Below are 18462 nucleotides of genomic sequence, written 5' to 3' on the forward strand. Positions count from 1 at the left end.
TCATTTTGCTGTCCATATTCCTTTTCTTGAGTCCTTCTTGCTCATCTTGACTACCCTCTGTTTCCGACTCCCGGCTAGCTCTTCGGCTTCTCTGGTGTCCGATATTGCAACGTCAACCTTAACGACGTGGTGATCCGAGATCTCTTTGGAGGAGACGACCGTGTAGGATATCGGCTGGCACAAACTTGCACGTCCCTTCCACATGTGGAGTTTCAGTCCCCTCCAAAAAAAAAAGTGGAGTTTCAGCGTAAGGTTCAGTGCCAAAGTAGTAAACGGCAGACAGAACATTACGTGAGAAATGTAACTTGTCTCTGACCTTGCCCTTTGGCCACGACCACTACGAGTCTACGGCCAGCATTCCACTTCAAAATCTTTGGCGTCGACGTACTCCTTCCCCTGAGGTACTTCATCACCCATACCTTCAGTGTCGGTTTGCCGATCTCCTCGTAGTACTGCAGTCTGCAGAGAAATCAGCGTTAGAACTGCGCACAAATTTCTTATGGATTCAGCCTTACAGAAGAAAAATATACTGTAGTACAGGTACCTTGACGATGTCTGCCCATCTTTCGGCGGAGTAGTCGGTGCCGTCGAGGGCGTTGAGTCCGCCGGCGACGATGTGCGGCCGTGCGGGCCATCATCCTCCAGCTCTTGTCCAGGTCCTCCAAGTGAGTGCAGTGGAAGTTCACCTCCCCCGTCCTCGTGGCTCTGATCCCTGCACCGCAATGCAGTCTCACGATCACCGATACAGCCACATCAGGGCAATAATTTTGTTTCTTCGTCACGGCAATCATGGAGACAATGATCGGAACTGTACACGTTCTGCTATCAGAACCGACCGGTATATGTCATCTTGGAGATTTTGCGACCACGATGTCGCCAAAACGGAACGGAACGCCTTGCAATAACTCTCTCCCGGTTCTGGTTCACATGCATGGCCGGGCTAGGAGCTACTGTCCATTTGACCGCATTTTTTTTTTTGAGTTCAAGGCAGTCGATACCTGCCGCCCGATTAGATAGAAAGTGTGCTATGCACAGAATGACCCAGTTTATAAGGAAAACCGGGTCCAAAAACCATACATTGCCCGATTTATAAGGAAAATCGAGGCGAAAAACCGCACAAACGAGGGGCCCGTCATCCACACAACGCGACCACCAACGCAAGAAAACACACCTCTAGCTTCGGGGCCGCCGCCCCGACTTACAAGCCACAACGACCTCCGCATTGCCCGGAGACGAACCAGCCGGGTCGACATCCTCGCTGTCCACACAGATCTCCAAGTCGCCACCCAAGCACCATGCCTTCGGGGCCGCCGCCCCGACGTAACAGCGAGATCGACAATTTTGCGGTTTTTCGCGATTGTCGAGCTCGCAGTTACTGTTAAATCTTTCACCAGCAAAATTGCCCACAAAGTTCTTATAGTATTGAGACCATTAGAAGGAAGAACACTTCATATAATATGGCTTCTTAAGATTGCCAATCAAATCTGTTGGTATGCTAGATACCAATTTTTAGCTTCACCCTTTAAGAGATACATAAAATAATTTCTCTTTAACTTCATCATGAGAAATACCGTAGAATTTAAATAAAGTACACCTTGATGTAGGCCTCTCACTTCAATCACCTGAAAGCAGATCTCTCATAATATCTTCTACGACACTAGGAGGAACGGAAAACGCATCATCTAACTCAGGTGGTTTTTTTTTGGGTCCTTAACCAAATACATACAGCTTAAAAGTTAGGAACTAATGACTTGAGCAGAGCCATAGCAACTAAAACAAATAAAATAAAACTGAAAAAGAGTAAAAATAGCTTTTATGTAACCTTATCAAACTAGCTTACCAAAAGCACTACGCTTTCCACCAACAGCATCAAAATAGTTTTTGATAACCCATAAGTTCAGAGGATCAATTATAGTACCTTTAGAATTTAGATAAGTAATGAGTGCCAAACCCACGAAGAGCTGAAATAATTAGTTCAGAATTTTAGCAAAAGAAAAACAATAAAAAAATGCAAAGGATTTCGTATTTTGGTGTATAATTAAGGTGCAGAAAAGTAAAACACCACAAAGTTTAACGTAAGTAACAAAGTAACTAACTCTTTTCAGAGAAAATCCAATCCTCTATTTAGCAAGAGGATTAGTTTTGTGTGCACTTATGGGAGACAAACGTTTCTAAGAACTGCATGAATTTATGTAGCACATAGATTTCTAGATAAACATTGTGAATATCTTGTCAATTTTTATTCCTAATGAATGGAGGCTGAGATAGATGCAGACATACATATGAGAAAAATGGGGAATTAATCACAACGTTGAAACATGGACATGATCAGTGGCTTATGGATTACACAATCTGAAAAAATAATGTCACCACTGTAAGGGTATTTTACCCTTATCCATTATTTTGGTATCTATGACACCGTGCTAGAGTATTTGGACTAATACATGTCTACAAGATGACTTTCAGGTATTAGCCAAAGAGGTATGATGGTGTAGCAATGGAACAAAAAGGCAACGGGAGACCCCCCCCCCCAATTCGACGAAAAATCAGCAAGTTCTTCAGAGCTTGGCCGGTCACAGATCCGGTCGGACCGGCCCTGGCACCGGACAGCCCGGTCACCAACCGGACCCAGAACCGGTGCCATCCGGGCAGGTTCCAGTAAAGAGGGCAAGCCCTCCGGTCGCCGTCCGGTCGCCAGCCCGGTTTTGGACCGGCTGCTCCGGTCCACAGCCCGGTCTGACCGGGCACCAGACCGAGCGGCCCGGTCAGCAACCGGACTTTGCGCCTGTGCCATCCGGGCGCCATCCAGTAAGCTCAGACGCCTTCCCGGTCAAGACCCGGTCCCAGCTCCGGTTGGAAACCGGCCGGCCCGGTCTGTGGCCCGGTCTGACCGGGCTGTGGACCGGCCTGTCCGGCGCCAAATCCGGTCGACCGGGTTTCTCGACGAATCTGGCGATGTGGCAAGTGACCAACGGCCGTATTTCGAAGAACACTATAAATAGGCCTTCTCCTACCTCTGAACAGTTAGGCAATATACTACAAGCTGTTCTTGAGCTCTCTCTCTCTTACTCCATTGCTAGAAACACCAAAAGCCTCAGATCTCCCTCCTCCTCCACCCAAACTCAAATCCCTCCGGGGAATCATTAGAGGAGGACCCGATCTACCGTTCTACCAAGCCAAATCTCATTCCCCCTTGTATTCATTGAGAAGCTTGCTTCCTAGGGTTCCTTGGAATCCCTAGGTGGGCAAGAAGGAGTCCGGAAGCATCCGGGCTGTGGATTTGCTCCGGGCAAAGATTGTGAAGGTTTGGAGGCTACCTCAAAGTCTACCACAAGTGAGTGAGCTATTCCTTCGTGGGATAGGCTCCGGAGAATAGGGTGAGCCTTCGTGGCGCGGGGAATCCTTCGTGGGACCTTCACTCCTCCAAACGTGACGTACCTTGTTGCAAAGCAAGGGAACACGGGAATACATCCTCGTCTCCGCGTGCTATCGGTTATCTCTAACCGAACTCCTTACTTGTGATTTAATCGCTCGTGAGAGCCTTCGTGCTCGAGTTAGTTGTATCCTCATATAGGTTGCTTCACCTAGTTTGCATTAGGCTCACCTTTATATTCCGCAAAGCCTAATATTGCAAAGAAAGAATTAAAATCTGTAGAAACCTATTCACCCCCCTCTAGGTATACCATCTCTATACTTTCAATTGGTATCAGAGCCTGGACTCTTATTAAGGGCTTCACCGCCTTAAGAGTGAGATGGATAAACTCTTCGAGGGTCTAGATGACGACTCTAACCTTTCGGTTAAAGAGATGAAATCTAGACTCTTGGCATATGATGCCGAGAAGAAGAAAAAGGAGGATGAGCTACAAAAACAAATGACGAAATGACTGCCATGCTTAAGAACTTAACCGCCAGGTGGAACTTCTAGTGGGGCTTCGGTCTCTAAGGAAACCTACCATGATGTTAACCATGACTATCCCAGAAACACTTCACACATGCCTCATATAAACCATAGTGGGACCGTTCCCCATTACGATGGAACTCACTTTCCACATTGGAAATCTGCTATGGAATCTCATATTCACAGGTTGCGAGTGTGGAGCTATGGGAGCTCATTGTTCATGGACATCGGGAGCCACAAGATCCTACTCGGTTGACCTCCACCGAGTTCTACAACCGTCAACTCAATGCATCCGCACGTGACAAGATTAGAAGTGGCATCAACCGCAAGCTTCTTGATCAAGTCGATGACATTGTCTCCGCTAAAGAGTTGTGGGATCGGATCGTAGTACTCCAAGAGGGAACCGATTTGATCCAATCAGCTCTTTATGAGACCGCAAAGCAAGAGGCCCACCAGTTCATGATTCGAGATGGAGAATCCGTATCCGATGCCTATGCTAGGCTTGGTGCTCGAAAGTAAGGGTCAAGGGACTTGGTGCTCGAGAAGTACAATGACGGCTTCGAGATGAACGAAGCCTTCATAAAATCCAAGGTCATTGCTATGATTGCCGTCAAACAAGAAGACACCAACCTTGCACTCAACTTGCAAATCATGACCAAGAGTGCCGATCTCAACTCCGATGATCTAGTCTCCTATGTGGCCGCCAATGAAAGCATGGCCAAAGCCGGAAAGAGGCTCAAGGCTATGAACCGTGTTGATGAAGCCTCACACAACCATGAAGCATCACACAACCTTGCTCTCAAAGCTAGAGCCGACCATGAAAGAGAAGAGGAATATGAAATTGAAGAAGATGAGGAGATGACTTCAACTAGTGACATCGTCACTGACTTTGCCTTCTTTGCCAAGAAGTACAAGGGAAAGTTGCCTATGCTCCTCAATGACAAGAAGAAGAAGAGAACTTGCTACAATTGTGATGAAGATAGCCACTTTGCAAATGAGTGCCCTTATGAGAAAAGGGTAGACAAGCCAAGATTCATCAAAGGGGTCAAGCCAAGATTGAAGCCAAACCCAATCAACGATCGATTCAAGAAGAACAAGGGAAGAGCTTTTGTTGGAGCCGAGTACTTGTCCGATGATGAAGAAGAAGATGAGGAGAAGGAGGCCGGGGTGGCCGGTTTGGCTTACTCCAAGCCCGGGTCACTCTTCACATATGACTACTCCAAGGACTACTCCACGGAGAATGATGTTGGTTCCTCCTTCATGGCAAGAATCACCCAAGATGATGACTCCGATGACTCTTCCTCATCTACAATCATTGGCTCTTGTCTTATGGCAAGGGAAACCAAGGTAATGGAACCTCCACCTTCCCTATCTAGTGTTCTTGATGATGAAAATGAAAATCAAGATGAACTAATTGTGCTTAAGGAACTTTACAATGTTAGATGCACCCTTCGTGGTGAAGCTCTTGTCAAGTTTGATTTCTTGATGGACTCTCTCAAAGAAAAGGATGAGTCCATTGAGGAATTAGAATATCAATTGGATGAAAAGGAACGGAGATTCAATCTCCTAAGACAAGAGCTAAAAACCGAAAGGTGCATATCTCAAGGCCTTAAGCAACAAATTGAAACCTATGAACTTGATAAAGTTAAGGACCTAGAAACTATTGATAGGGCTCAATCTTTGACTCAAGTGCTCCATACCTCAAAGGAGGAACTTGAAGTTGCTCATGCCTCTCTCACTAGGGATCTTGACCACCTTGAAAGAGCTAACAAGCTTGTAAAGGATGAGCTCAAGAAACTTGGAGAGAACCATGACCTACTCCAAGAAACTTACATGAAAGCACTTGAATCAATGAAGGATCCCATTGTTGTTGAAAAGCATGCTAGTTCCCCTACATCTTTTACTAGTGAGCATGCTAAGCTTGTTGAGGAACATGTTCGTTTACAAGAGGAACTCTCTTTGCATGTTGAGACCAATGCATATCTTGAATCCTTGGTGACTAAATATGGTCTCGACTATCATCCTAATGAATCCTCTTGTGAGCATGCATCTATTCTTGAGGAAAATGTTAGGTTAACAAAGGAACTTGCAAAGTTCACCACCGCCAAGAACAAGATGGGATTGGATGACCTCTTGAGTAAGCAAAGGTCAAACCATCAAAAGTTTGGACTTGGATACGTTCCCAAGTCTCACAAGAAGAAGAACTACAACAAGGAGAAACCCGCTCAAGATAAGAACAAGAAGGTCGCTAATAATGGCAAAGCCTCAAGGGGCAAAGCCACTAGTGGTGACCGCACGGGGCCAAACGATCACTATGCATTATTTGTTGATTATTATGGTGATGTTTATGCTAACTATGTTGGCCCTCCTAATGGCTATGCTTATAGAGGGTACTCAATTTGGGTACCAAAAGATATAGTTGCCATTGCAAAGGAACCCATTAATCGATGGGTTCCTAAATCCTCTACTTGATTTTGTAGGGGTATTCCTCCGGTGGTCCAAAATGAGTGTTTGATAGTGGATGCACCAATCATATGACCGGAGGAAAAGGTGTGCTTGATCAATTCATTGAAGATATCAACAAGAAGTCAAGCATTACCTTTGGTGACAACTCAAAGGGAAAGGTACTTGGGTATGGCAAGGTGGCAATCTCTAAGGACTTGTGCCTTGAGACGGTTATGCTTGTTGAACACCTTGGCTATAACTTACTTTCTATATATCATCTTGCCGATGCTCGGTTACAATTCATATTTCACTAAATATTATGTGCAAGTCTTTAGGAGTGACAATCTCAAATTGGTCCTTGTTGGATATGTGGAGAACAACCTTTACGTGGTTGACCTCTCGAAAGAGAGCCCCTCCTTCTCCACATGTCTAATGGCGGCCAAGCATGACGAAGGTTGGTTGTGGCATCGCCGCCTTGGTCACGTTAACATGAGGAATCTTAAACAACTCCTAAAGGGTGAGCATATTGTGGGACTAACCGGCGTTTCTTTTGAGAAAGATCGTGTTTGTAGTGCATGTGTAGCCGGAAAGCAACTCAAGAAGAAGCATCCCATCAAGAGTATTGTTTCCACATCTAGGTCTTTGGAGCTCCTTCATTTGGATCTCTTTGGGACATCACATTATGATACTCTTGGTGGGAGCAAGTATGGACTTGTCATTGTTGATGATTACTCAAGATACTCTTGGGTCTTTCTCCTTAAGTCTAAGGACGAGACCCATAGAGAGTTCATCACCTTCGCCAAGAAAGCTCAACGTATGTATGAATCCGAGATCAAGGCAATTAGGACCGACAATGGCACCGAGTTCAAGAACTACACTATGCAAGAGTTTGTTGATGATGAGGGCATCAAGCATGAGTTTTCGGCGCCATACACCCCTCAACAAAATGGTGTTGTTGAAAGGAAGAACCGGACTATCATTGAGATGGCAAGAACCATGTTGAGTGAATTCAACTCACCCCACAACTTTTGGGGAGAAGCCATCTCTACTGCCGTCCACTACTCCAACCGGCTCTTCCTCCGTCCCCTCCACAACAAAACCCCATACGAGCTCCTTACCGGTAACAAGCCTAATGTCATGTATATTCGTGTCTTTGGATGCAAATGCCTTGTTAAGAACAACAAAGGAAAGCTCGGTAAATTTGAAACTAGAACCATAGAGGGTATATTTGTTGGATATGCGGAGAACTCTCACGCCTATAGATACTACAACCGGTCCTCCGGGACTATTGAAGTATCTTGTGACGTGGTGTTCTTGGAGGATAATGGCTCCCAAGTGGAGCAAGTTGTTCCATGTGTTGCGGGTAATGATGATGATCCATCTAGTGCCATCAAGCATATGGGCATTGGACACATCCGGCCCATGGAGGTTCATAATGATGATCAAGATGATGGAGTAGATGTTTCAAGCACGCCACAAGTGGAGCCTAGCTCAACTCAAGCCGAACCATCAAGTGCAACTCAAGAACCATCCTCTACTCAAGATGAGTCTCAATCCGAAGAACAAGAAGAAGATCCTCATTCCATGGAGCAAGATCATGATGACGATCAAGAAACATCCTCAACTCATGATCAAGCTCAAGTGGTCCCTCATGATCAAGTACTAGCAAGAGATGAATTCATTGATCATGAAGGAACCGTTCGGAAGATCAAGGCCGCTACAAGGGCAAGCGACATGAAAGTGGATCAAGTCCTTGTAGCATCTCAAGAGGAGTGGTAACTCGTAGACACCATGCATTACTTATCACTTATTGTCAACATCATGCTTTTGTGTCTAGTTTTGAACCACTCAAGGTACATGAAGCCTTGGTCGATCCGGATTGGGTAATTGCCATGCAAGAAGAATTGGAGTGTTTCACTCGCAATGAAGTATGGTCTCTAGTTGAGAGACCCAAGGATCATCGCATCAATGTTATAGGGACCAAATGGGTATTCAAGAACAAGCAAGATGAGAATGGCATTGTCATACGAAACAAAGCAATATTAGTGGCGCAAGGGTTTGCCCAAATAGAAGGTATGGACTTTGAGGATACCTTTGCGCCGGTAGCCCGTCTTGAAGCTATTCGTCTTTTGCTTGCATTTGCATCTTTCCACAATTTCAAACTATTTCAAATGGATGTAAAAAGTGCATTTTTGAATGGTCCTCTAAAAGAAACCGCATATGTGGCTCAACCCCCGGGTTTCGAAGACCCATGCCGACCCAACCACGTGTATTTACTCCATAAGGCACTCTACGGTCTCAAGCAAGCTCCACGTGCTTGGTATGAGTTCCTTATGGATTTCTTACTACATGATGGATTTTGCATGGGTACGGTTGATTCCACCCTTTTCACCAAGCGGGTTAAAGGGGGTGGCTTATTTATATGTCAAATATATGTTGATGATATTATATTTGGTGGAACTAACCCCAATCATAACAAAGCTTTTGAGCTATTGATGACTAGGAAATTTGAGATGTCCATGATGGGAGAGTTGAAGTTCTTCCTAGGCTTCCAAGTGAGGCAACTTGCAAAAGGCACCTTCATCTCTCAAGAAAAGTATGTGAAGGACATGCTCAAGAAATTCAACATGACCAATGCAAGCCCAATGAAGACACCCATGCCCGTAAAGGGGCAACTTGGTTCATGTGATGGTGAGAAGGATGTGGACATAAAGGTATACCGCTCCATGATAGGATCCTTGCTCTACCTTTGTGCCTCTAGGCCGGATATCATGCTAAGTGTAGGGATGTGTGCTCGTTTTCAATCCGCTCCCAAGGAGAGCCATTTAATGGCGGTCAAACGGATTCTAAGATACCTTGTTCTCACTCCTACTCTCGGGCTTTGGTATCCAAAGGGGTCAACCTTTGAACTCATTGGCTATTCGGACTCCGATTGGGCCGGTGATAAGGTTGACCGGAAGTCTACCTCCGGGGCTTGCCAATTTATTGGCCGGTCATTGGTGAGTTGGTCATCCAAGAAACAAAACTCCACCGCCTTATCCACCGCCGAAGCCGAATACATATCCGCGACATCTTGTTGCACTCAATTGTTATGGATGAAGCAAACCTTGAAAGACTATGGTGTGTCTCTTGGTACGGTGCCTCTTCTTTGTGACAATGAAAGTGCAATTAAGATCGCCAATAACCCGGTTCAACATTGTCGCACCAAACATATTGACATTCGCCATCACTTCCTACGTGATCATGTTGCCAATAAGGATATTGATCTCACTCATGTGGGAACAACCTACCAATTGGCGGATATTTTCACTAAGCCTTTGGATGAAGCCCGCTTTGTTAACCTGAGAGGAGAACTTGGTATTCTTGATCCTAAAAACTTGGATTGATTAACTTCTTGCACTATATTCTTGCATTTATCTTGCTATCTAGCTTAGAGGCATAGCACATATGGGGATAGATATCTTACCATGTCTTGGTATGATGCATACCTATGTGTGCAACATAAATAGACCCAATGTCATTATATGGACCCAAGCATGTCTCTTCGAGGTCTCATGACATTTGCGCTTTCACATAGGGGGAGTAATCCCCCGCCCCTCATTGAGCCTTCATTACAACTTGATTTGACTATATAAGGCCAAATGATCTTATTGCAAAAATCATTTCACTAATGACTTATGATTCTTGATATAAATATACCTCGAATCATACCCATTGTCGCTATTTATATTTTGTTTGGATTTCATTCCAATGGGTATGCCTAGAGAACTTTGTGTTTCCAACCCCATGTCTATGCTCATCTCATCATCATCTATCTATCTATATGTACATGTCATCATCTGAGCACTCACACACATTTACACAAAGATTAGGGGCAAAACGAGGCAAAATGACACATTTTTGGGAAAATTGACTCTGGCCGGTCACTGGCCCGGTCGGACCGGCCTTTGCGCCGGGCCGTCCGGCGTCTGGCCCGGTCGACCGGGCGCCCGACCGGCCGTGCGGGCTGTTATGTCTTGGAGAGGATACCCCTTGGGGATCTTCTTCCTCATTATCCCCCACCTCTCAAACCTCCATGGCCGCCGCCTCCACCATCTCCACCACGCCCTAGGCACTTCCCACCACTAGTTTCTCCCCAAACTTCACACACCCATAGATCGGGATCTCTCAAGCATCTTCACCAAAGGATTTGGTCCCTCTCAAGCTATTTTGGGAGATCTTGGGGATTTGGTCCTCAAGCCTTCTTCACGAGTTCTTCTTGCTCTCTTGGGCAAAGAGGACGATGTCTTCGGGAGACTGGAGCGGTGAGGACCGTGACACCACTGCCAAGAGAGGGAGGCATGCAGGACACCCACCACGCCGTACTAGTGGTCGTGCATCTCAGCCCACTGGTGGCAGCTCATCTAGGGGCCGAACCAAGACATCTGCCAGTAAGAGGAAAGATAAACATGTCGCACAGGATGGTGATGAGGTACTGCCAGAGTTCCATGTTGGTGATGTACATATTGGTGCATGGAGAAGACTCAGAGAGTCGAACCCCTATCGCTTTGAGGAACCCACTTACACAGGGGGGGATCAGTTTTTCTGGACCAAGACACGAGCAAGTCTCGTGGAATGAATACTATGACCGCCACGAGCACATGAAGAAAGGCACCATTGTTATGCCCAAGGCCATCAAGGATGTCATTGGAATGTATGAAGCCACCAAGTTTCGCTTTGTGGTTGCGACCTTGCGGCGGATGGGGTTGTATGATCTTATGTGCTTGACACCTACTGATGGGTGCTATTGTCCAATCTTGGTGAGACAGTTTCACTGCACAGTCTTTTTCCATGATGATGCAGCTCGGACTATGACTTGGATGACTGGCAAACAGAAATACACTTGCACCTATCTTGATTTCTGTGAAGCCTTGGGGTTTGGTGGAGGGAGTGCTTCTGGTTTCAAGATATATTCTCAGCAGAAGTTCACCAGAGGGGACATTGCCTTTTGCTATCCTCCGGAACCCACACCTGGACCTCCCTCCATCTCTGGCATGTACTACTCCTACCTTATACTTGCCAAGCTATTCCGTGAGACCCTCATCAGCAAGTCCGGCGATACAAGTGAATGCCGTGCATATCATCTGAACTTGATGTACTACTGTCACCCTGAGCACCGGAAACTTACTGATGGCTGTGATCTCATCTACTGTGAGTTACGGCGCTGTGTTCGTGAGCGGTTGACTCCTAATCTTGCCCAATACGTTCAGCTGCTCATCAACCATGTTGTGCCCGCACCTCTCAATACTCAAGGTGAGTGGGTCAGGATGGACGCTTTCAAGGTACCTGCCCAAGGTGATAGATCAGATGTTCCTGAGATGATGCCTTCTGAGCGCCGGTCCAAGGAACGCCATGACCATGCTAGCTCCAGCTCCTCTAGGCGCCCATAGCGTGGTGTCTCACGGTTCTTCTCTAGCCTATGGCAGATGTGCAAAAATACCAATGATGTTGCACATCAAAGTCTTTCTTTGAACCAAGAGACAAGGAGGCGCCAAAATGAGTTCATGGCTACTAGGAATGTACCTGTCCCTCCTCCTGGCCCTGAGTTGGAGCCAGTCCATGCACCAAACTGGGAGATGCCACTCCTTTCTGATGAGATGTTCCAGAACTTTGATCCTTCCCTGTACTTTGGTGGTCCTCCTCCTAGATCTGCTCGTGCACCTCCTGCTGATGATGAAGAGGATGAAGGTGATGAGGATGACAATGGCGAGGATGATGATGAAGAGGATGACGATGAGGATGGTGATGGCAGCTCTCCATCCGCGGGGCACGAGTTCTATTGATGGGACGCTAGCATCTCTTCTCTTTTTCTTCGCCTTTTTGGTGTTCCGATGCCAAAGGGGGAGAAGAGAGTAGAGCCTATAATTACGGGGTTCCTTGATGGTCACAAGCCATGGGAGTTGCTCTATTTGGATTTTATATGGCTTGTGCGTATTTGCTTTGATTTCTCAAGAACCATTTGCTACTTTGAATAATTCATGTATGGATATGTATGGACGACTATTATGTGTGCTACTCTATGTTAGGATAATCATGCTTTATGGATAATCATGCTTTATGCTTATATATCTTGATACTTGTCCATACCATGCTTGTTTCCTAAAGATATTGGGGGAGCTTCTCATATCCCACAAATGGTGCACTTTGCATTCAAACGCAAATTCTCCAAGTGCACACATTATGGGGGAGCTGTCGTAATATCTTATATGGAATCAAGGTTTAGAGCCTATCATAATATCTATATGTAACTCTAGCTCGGTTTGTCATCGTATACCAAAAAGGGGGAGATTGTAAGGGTATTTTACCCTTATCCATTATTTTGGTATCTATGACACCGTGCTAGAGTATTTGGACTAATACATGTCTACAAGATGACTTTCAGGTATTAGCCAAAGAGGTATGATGGTGTAGCAATGGAACAAAAAGGCAACGGGAGACCCCCCCAATTCGACGAAAAATCAGCAAGTTCTTCAGAGCCTGGCCGGTCACAGATCCGGTCGGACCGGCCCTGGCACCGGACAGCCCGGTCACCAACCGGACCCAGAACCGGTGCCATCCGGGCAGGTTCCAGTAAAGAGGGCAAGCCCTCCGGTCGCCAGCCCGGTTTTGGACCGGCTGCTCCGGTCCACAGCCCGGTCTGACCGGGCACCAGACCGAGCGGCCCGATCAGCAACCGGACTTTGCGCATGTGCCATCCGGGCGCCATCCAGTAAGCTCAGACGCCTGCCCGGTCGGTCCCAGCTCCGGTTGGAAACCGGCCGGCCCGGTCTGTGGCCCGGTCTGACCGGGCTGTGGACCGGCCTGTCCGGCGCCAAATCCGGTCGACCGGGTTTCTCGACGAATCTGCTCGATGTGGCAAGTGACCAACGGCCGTATTTCGAAGAACACTATAAATAGGCCTTCTCCTACCTCTCGAACAGTTAGGCAATATACTACAAGCTGTTCTTGAGCTCTCTCTCTCTTACTCCATTGCTAGAAACACCAAAAGCCTCGGATCTCCCTCCTCCTCCACCCAAACTCAAATCCCTCCGGGAATCATTAGAGGAGGACCCGATCTACCGTTCTACCAAGCCAAATCTCATTCCCCCTTGTATTCATTGAGAAGCTTGCTTCCTAGGGTTCCTTGGAATCCCTAGGTGGGCAAGAGGAGTCCGGAAGCATCCGGGCTGTGGATTTGCTCCGGGCAAAGATTGTGAAGGTTTGGAGGCTACCTCAAAGTCTACCACAAGTGAGTGAGCTATTCCTTCGTGGGATAGGCTCCGGAGAATAGGGTGAGCCTTCGTGGCGCGGGGAATCCTTCGTGGGACCTCCACTCCTCCAAACGTGACGTACCTTGTTGCAAAGCAAGGGAACACGGGAATACATCCTCGTCTCCGCGTGCTATCGGTTATCTCTAACCGAACTCCTTACTTGTGATTTAACCGCTCGTGAGAGCCTTCGTGCTCGAGTTAGTTGTATCCTCATATAGGTTGCTTCACCTAGTTTGCATTAGGCTCACCTTTATATTCCGCAAAGCCTAATATTGCAAAGAAAGAATTAAAATCTGTAGAAACCTATTCACCCCCCCTCTAGGTTTACCATCTCTATACTTTCAACCACAAAACAATCTCGATAAGCCAACTACAATCATGCACAAGACACAACAAATATGTTCTAGGGTTCCGATCTGCACAAACTACAAGGGGGGGGGGGTACGTCGATCTCAAAGATGGTTATGGTGTTGATGGTGCCGATAGTGAACGTGCCGATGGAGATGCTCCCCTTATGCCTAGGAGGAGTTGGTGTTGATTATGGCTTTGATTCCTCCTTGGCGGGGGCCGTGGGACAACAGGATCTGCCCTCTCCCGAGGAAGAAGATGACTTTCACCTCCTCCGCCTTAGAAAAATCATGTAAATTATGTCACAAGTTTTTCTTCGCGATGGAGAGGTACTCAAAAGGAGGAGGCGATGCGATGCGATGCTCGAGGAGGCTAGGGACCACCATGGTGAGCTTGGACTTGTGGTCTCCCTACCCCTCGTAGCTTGTGTCGTGGGCCTCCAGTGCTGCTTATCTTAATCTTGATAATAAAGAACTTGCTATGATTTTTTCTCGAACTAATTGAGGTTCATAAAGTCTCTGAAATAGAAAAAATATGAAAATGAAGGTTATTTTGCCTCTAAGAATTGATATCAAAGAACGTGGACTTTGGAAGAAAATCTCGTGAATATCTAAAACAAGGGAACTCAAAATCGGTGAAAATAACATCCTAAACTTCAACAATATGATTGATAGCGGTTAATAGCAACGCCAAAAAAAATCTTGATACGTTGGGACTCCAAGTGCAAAGTGTTGTATCAAGAGAGTATCTTTCCCACAAGAGTGAATCAAGGGTTTATATTGAACTCTCGGGGAATTGGATGGAAGAGTATTCTCTTCTCTCTTCTTCAGCCAATCCTGCAAGTAAAATAAATGCCTTGTGTCCCCAACTCCACCATGTGGTTGTCAAGCACAAGGTTTCGCGTAAGTAAATAACACCAGTAGTAATAAAATAAGTAGAAACCAAATAAAAGGGATCATTGGTAAATCGTCATAAATCAATGTAAAACATGATATTATCATCATATATGTTGCAAATATGTGGAAATTCAATACGATAAAGGACAAAGTTCATGTATGCATTTTACATACATCAATGATTTAATAATGATGATATAAAATGCACATATCAGTAGTCTTGTCCACCAATTCTAGCTTGTGATAACCCGTGATAGGAGCTTGGACTTTGAGACGTTGGTATGCCCTCTGGTGTCTGGCTAGCGAGGGAAGCCAGCGAGGGAGCACCCTTTAGCTCTAGCCGGCATGCTCAAAGTTTGTTGTTTTGTTGGTATTGGGTATCCGATGAACTTGTCACACAATACCAATAAGTGTAGGCCTCCAGTCTGCCACACTGTAGCTTCTGCGTCCCTTGTTAGTCGTTGCGATATGTCGACTCACCTTAAAAAAATACATATCCTTTTGGGATACACCATCCAAAAAAATTGGTTAGGATGTCCCATACTTTTTCTAGTGCAACTTGTAGTACAAATGAAACACATGTCAACTAGATTTCCATTGTTTTTGCAAAATACATTACAAACGCATATGCTCACAAATACATACATACACTCATCCTTATGAACACACGCACGCACACCCTATCTAAGAGCATCTTTGAGAGACTGAGTCCAAGAAACTGATCCGACGGATCTTGAGATTGGAAAACTCACCACAAAGGCCTCATTATAAATGAAAACGTCGCCTCTCACTGAAAGTTATTCCATATTCTTTATTTTAGAAAGTTCCATGAGGATTTGTATAGATAAGATCACAACACACGAAAGTGCAAGTGGCCGTATCAAACACGTAGAAGTAGCAAAAATTATTTATTCGTTGATGATTGCTATTAGCGATCGTATTTGAATACCAAATACACATCATGGACACATTGCCATCTCATTATTGTTTTCGCACATTACATGTGTTCAAGTGAATAAGACTTTTAAAAAAATGGAACTACATAAAGTTTAACCAAGTTTTTAGAATAAATGATTAACATGTATAATTGATGGCTGTGAAATACGCCACTTTTCTCACGTTTAAACTTTTAGCTAAGTCAAAAAAATTAACTAAATTTACCTCTCAACTTGCCACTAATGACTAATTAATGCAAAGATGTGCAATCTCTTCTATTTTTAGATGATGTGCAGGAGATCACGTTATAATGATAAATGGACCTGCAATTACTGAAGGAAATCACGTCAGAAGTATGACAAAGTTGACTACACTCGAAGAGGCGGTTCAAGGGACTTTAACGTTATTGAACACAACCCCCTTAAAAGTAAACTAGAAAGGTCCGGTAACAGCAAAAATAAAATAAACTAGCAAGTTTTGTAGACGTTTTCTTTACACCATTTTTACAGTGCTTCCCAAGGTTCGATTAAACCTAGATCTACTAGGAAAAAAACTTATCATACTAAAATCTGCCGGATCAAAGGTATCAACAACCAAATATTAACATTGTTAGACATATCATAAAATATATTTTTATATAATATATATCAGAGTTATTGATACTTTTTTTAAAGGTTGGTTAAACTTTACTTAGCTTGACTTTTTAAAAAATGCCTTATTCATTAAAACAGGGAAGTATAACTTGCAAGACTTATTTGACCACGGAAATAGGAGTAAAGAATCATGCCAAACTTAAATTTATAGTTTGGAAGTTATATAAAGATGTTTACATAATTGTATACTAAAACCCTCTATTAAGATATTTGTTGGATCATATACTTTAGACATCTCTATCATATATATCTATACATTGTGTATTTTATACAGTTATTAGAAATTAACTGACGAGACAAGAATGATACAAAATATAGTTTTAATCTAGCAAAATTAAAAAATATTTTTCAACTATTTTCCTTAATTATGACTATATTAACTTAGAGAATGCTCCAACTAACATTTAGCAAATTTCTATGTTGTCAATAGTGCTAAATAAGAAATAAAAATTGCAACCATTAAGACTATATGTGCTAATTACAAATATAAAAGTTTAACATAAATTATATTATTTTTAATTTGCCTCGGTTCTTAGTTTTGTTTGGACCCGTCTTGGCCACTGACTTTCAAAACTATCTCGTGTGCTGCTCCCTCCCACTAGGATTATACATCGACTTTGTCAAGCTCTGCATCAACGACTCCACCAAGTTTGATCCGATGTACGACAGCTTGCCAACAGATTTATCTACATTCAGCATGTTTCAGTGATATCATATGGGTTTTTAGATGTGTAGTTTGTTGGGGCATGTCTCAATGCTCCTTTTGTTATAGGTTTTTTTATGTAAAGAAAAAACCGATAGAAAAGAACAATTACATTGTTTTGTTACATTTTAATATTGAAGTCTTATTTTGGAATCAAGGATATTTATTTAAGACGCTCTCTTAGGGTTAATGGTTAATACATGTCCAGCTTCCTGGTTGCTGGAAAACTTTCGTTTTTTGCAAACAAACGGGCTGCATATGGGTTATTGTTTTGTGTTCTATGCCTATTTTTTTTTTACAATGTGTGTGTTCTATGCCTTGAAACTAAATTTGTTTGTCCATTTTAGTTTTTTTAAATGGAGGCAAAATCTTTGCCTCATCTCATTAATAATGAAAATCATGTAACAAGGGTTTGGCAACAAGCCGATAGTACCTAATCCTACTCTCGTGGCATAAAAAATGCCAGGTCTTTCTCCCTGGCAAACCCTAGAAGGGTTTCCTCTTGCTTAAATTTACAAAAACTGACCTCCGGCAAGGAGGAAACACTCTTAAAAAACTCTAGCATTCCGCTTGTTCCAAAGCTCCCAAGAGATGAGCGTGAGGGAGGATAAGGGTGCCTTGCCCTGAAGGTTGCCCGACACACTCCACCAGTCATGCACCATCGCTAGAAAGGCCAATCTTCGACCTTGAGCTCCGGCATCCCCAACCATCCACTAACCATTTCTCATACCCTCTTGGCATAGCATCACTTGAAGAGGGTGTGGGCTTCTGTTTTCGTCTCTCGCTTGCATAGCTGGCAAAGGCCACAGTTTGGCCACCCTCGACAATGCATGCTACCTGCAATCTGGACTCTATTTTCTATAGTATTGTGGTAAGCTATGATGGAACATTCTTTTGAAGTTTAAATGTCGTGTGTTCAAGAATTTTATGATGGAGAAATGAACCAAAGGAAAAAAACATCCTACATATTAGCCTGTATGTTTCTTTATTATGTTAGACACTCCTGATTAAATGTTCAGTAGTGTTATGGTTGAGATCAAAAATTGATCTGAATACCTTACCCTTTGGTTGCAGGAATGTTAGATAAAACAGTTCTAGTAACGATTTTTTGTCCATGCAATTTATCCCTTCCTCTTAGTCTAACCTATTTACCCCAGGCACTATCGGGTTTAACTATCAATACATGTTCAGCTTCATTGGGCAGTGCTAATATTTCCGAGACCGACAATTGTCCCGTGCACCATTCCATTGGCTATCATTGTATTTTAATGTATGTGACCAAACCGAAACACAA

General features: G+C 44.3%; 1 pseudogene; it reads right to left on the reverse strand.

Moving 5' to 3' along the window:
• On the reverse strand, window positions 1-791 carry LOC124672864 (annotated as a pseudogene).
• Window positions 792-18462: the final 17671 nt, after the last annotated feature.

The sequence above is a fragment of the Lolium rigidum genome, chromosome 7 (assembly GCF_022539505.1).
Source record: "Lolium rigidum isolate FL_2022 chromosome 7, APGP_CSIRO_Lrig_0.1, whole genome shotgun sequence".
NCBI classification, from domain to species: domain Eukaryota; kingdom Viridiplantae; phylum Streptophyta; class Magnoliopsida; order Poales; family Poaceae; genus Lolium; species Lolium rigidum.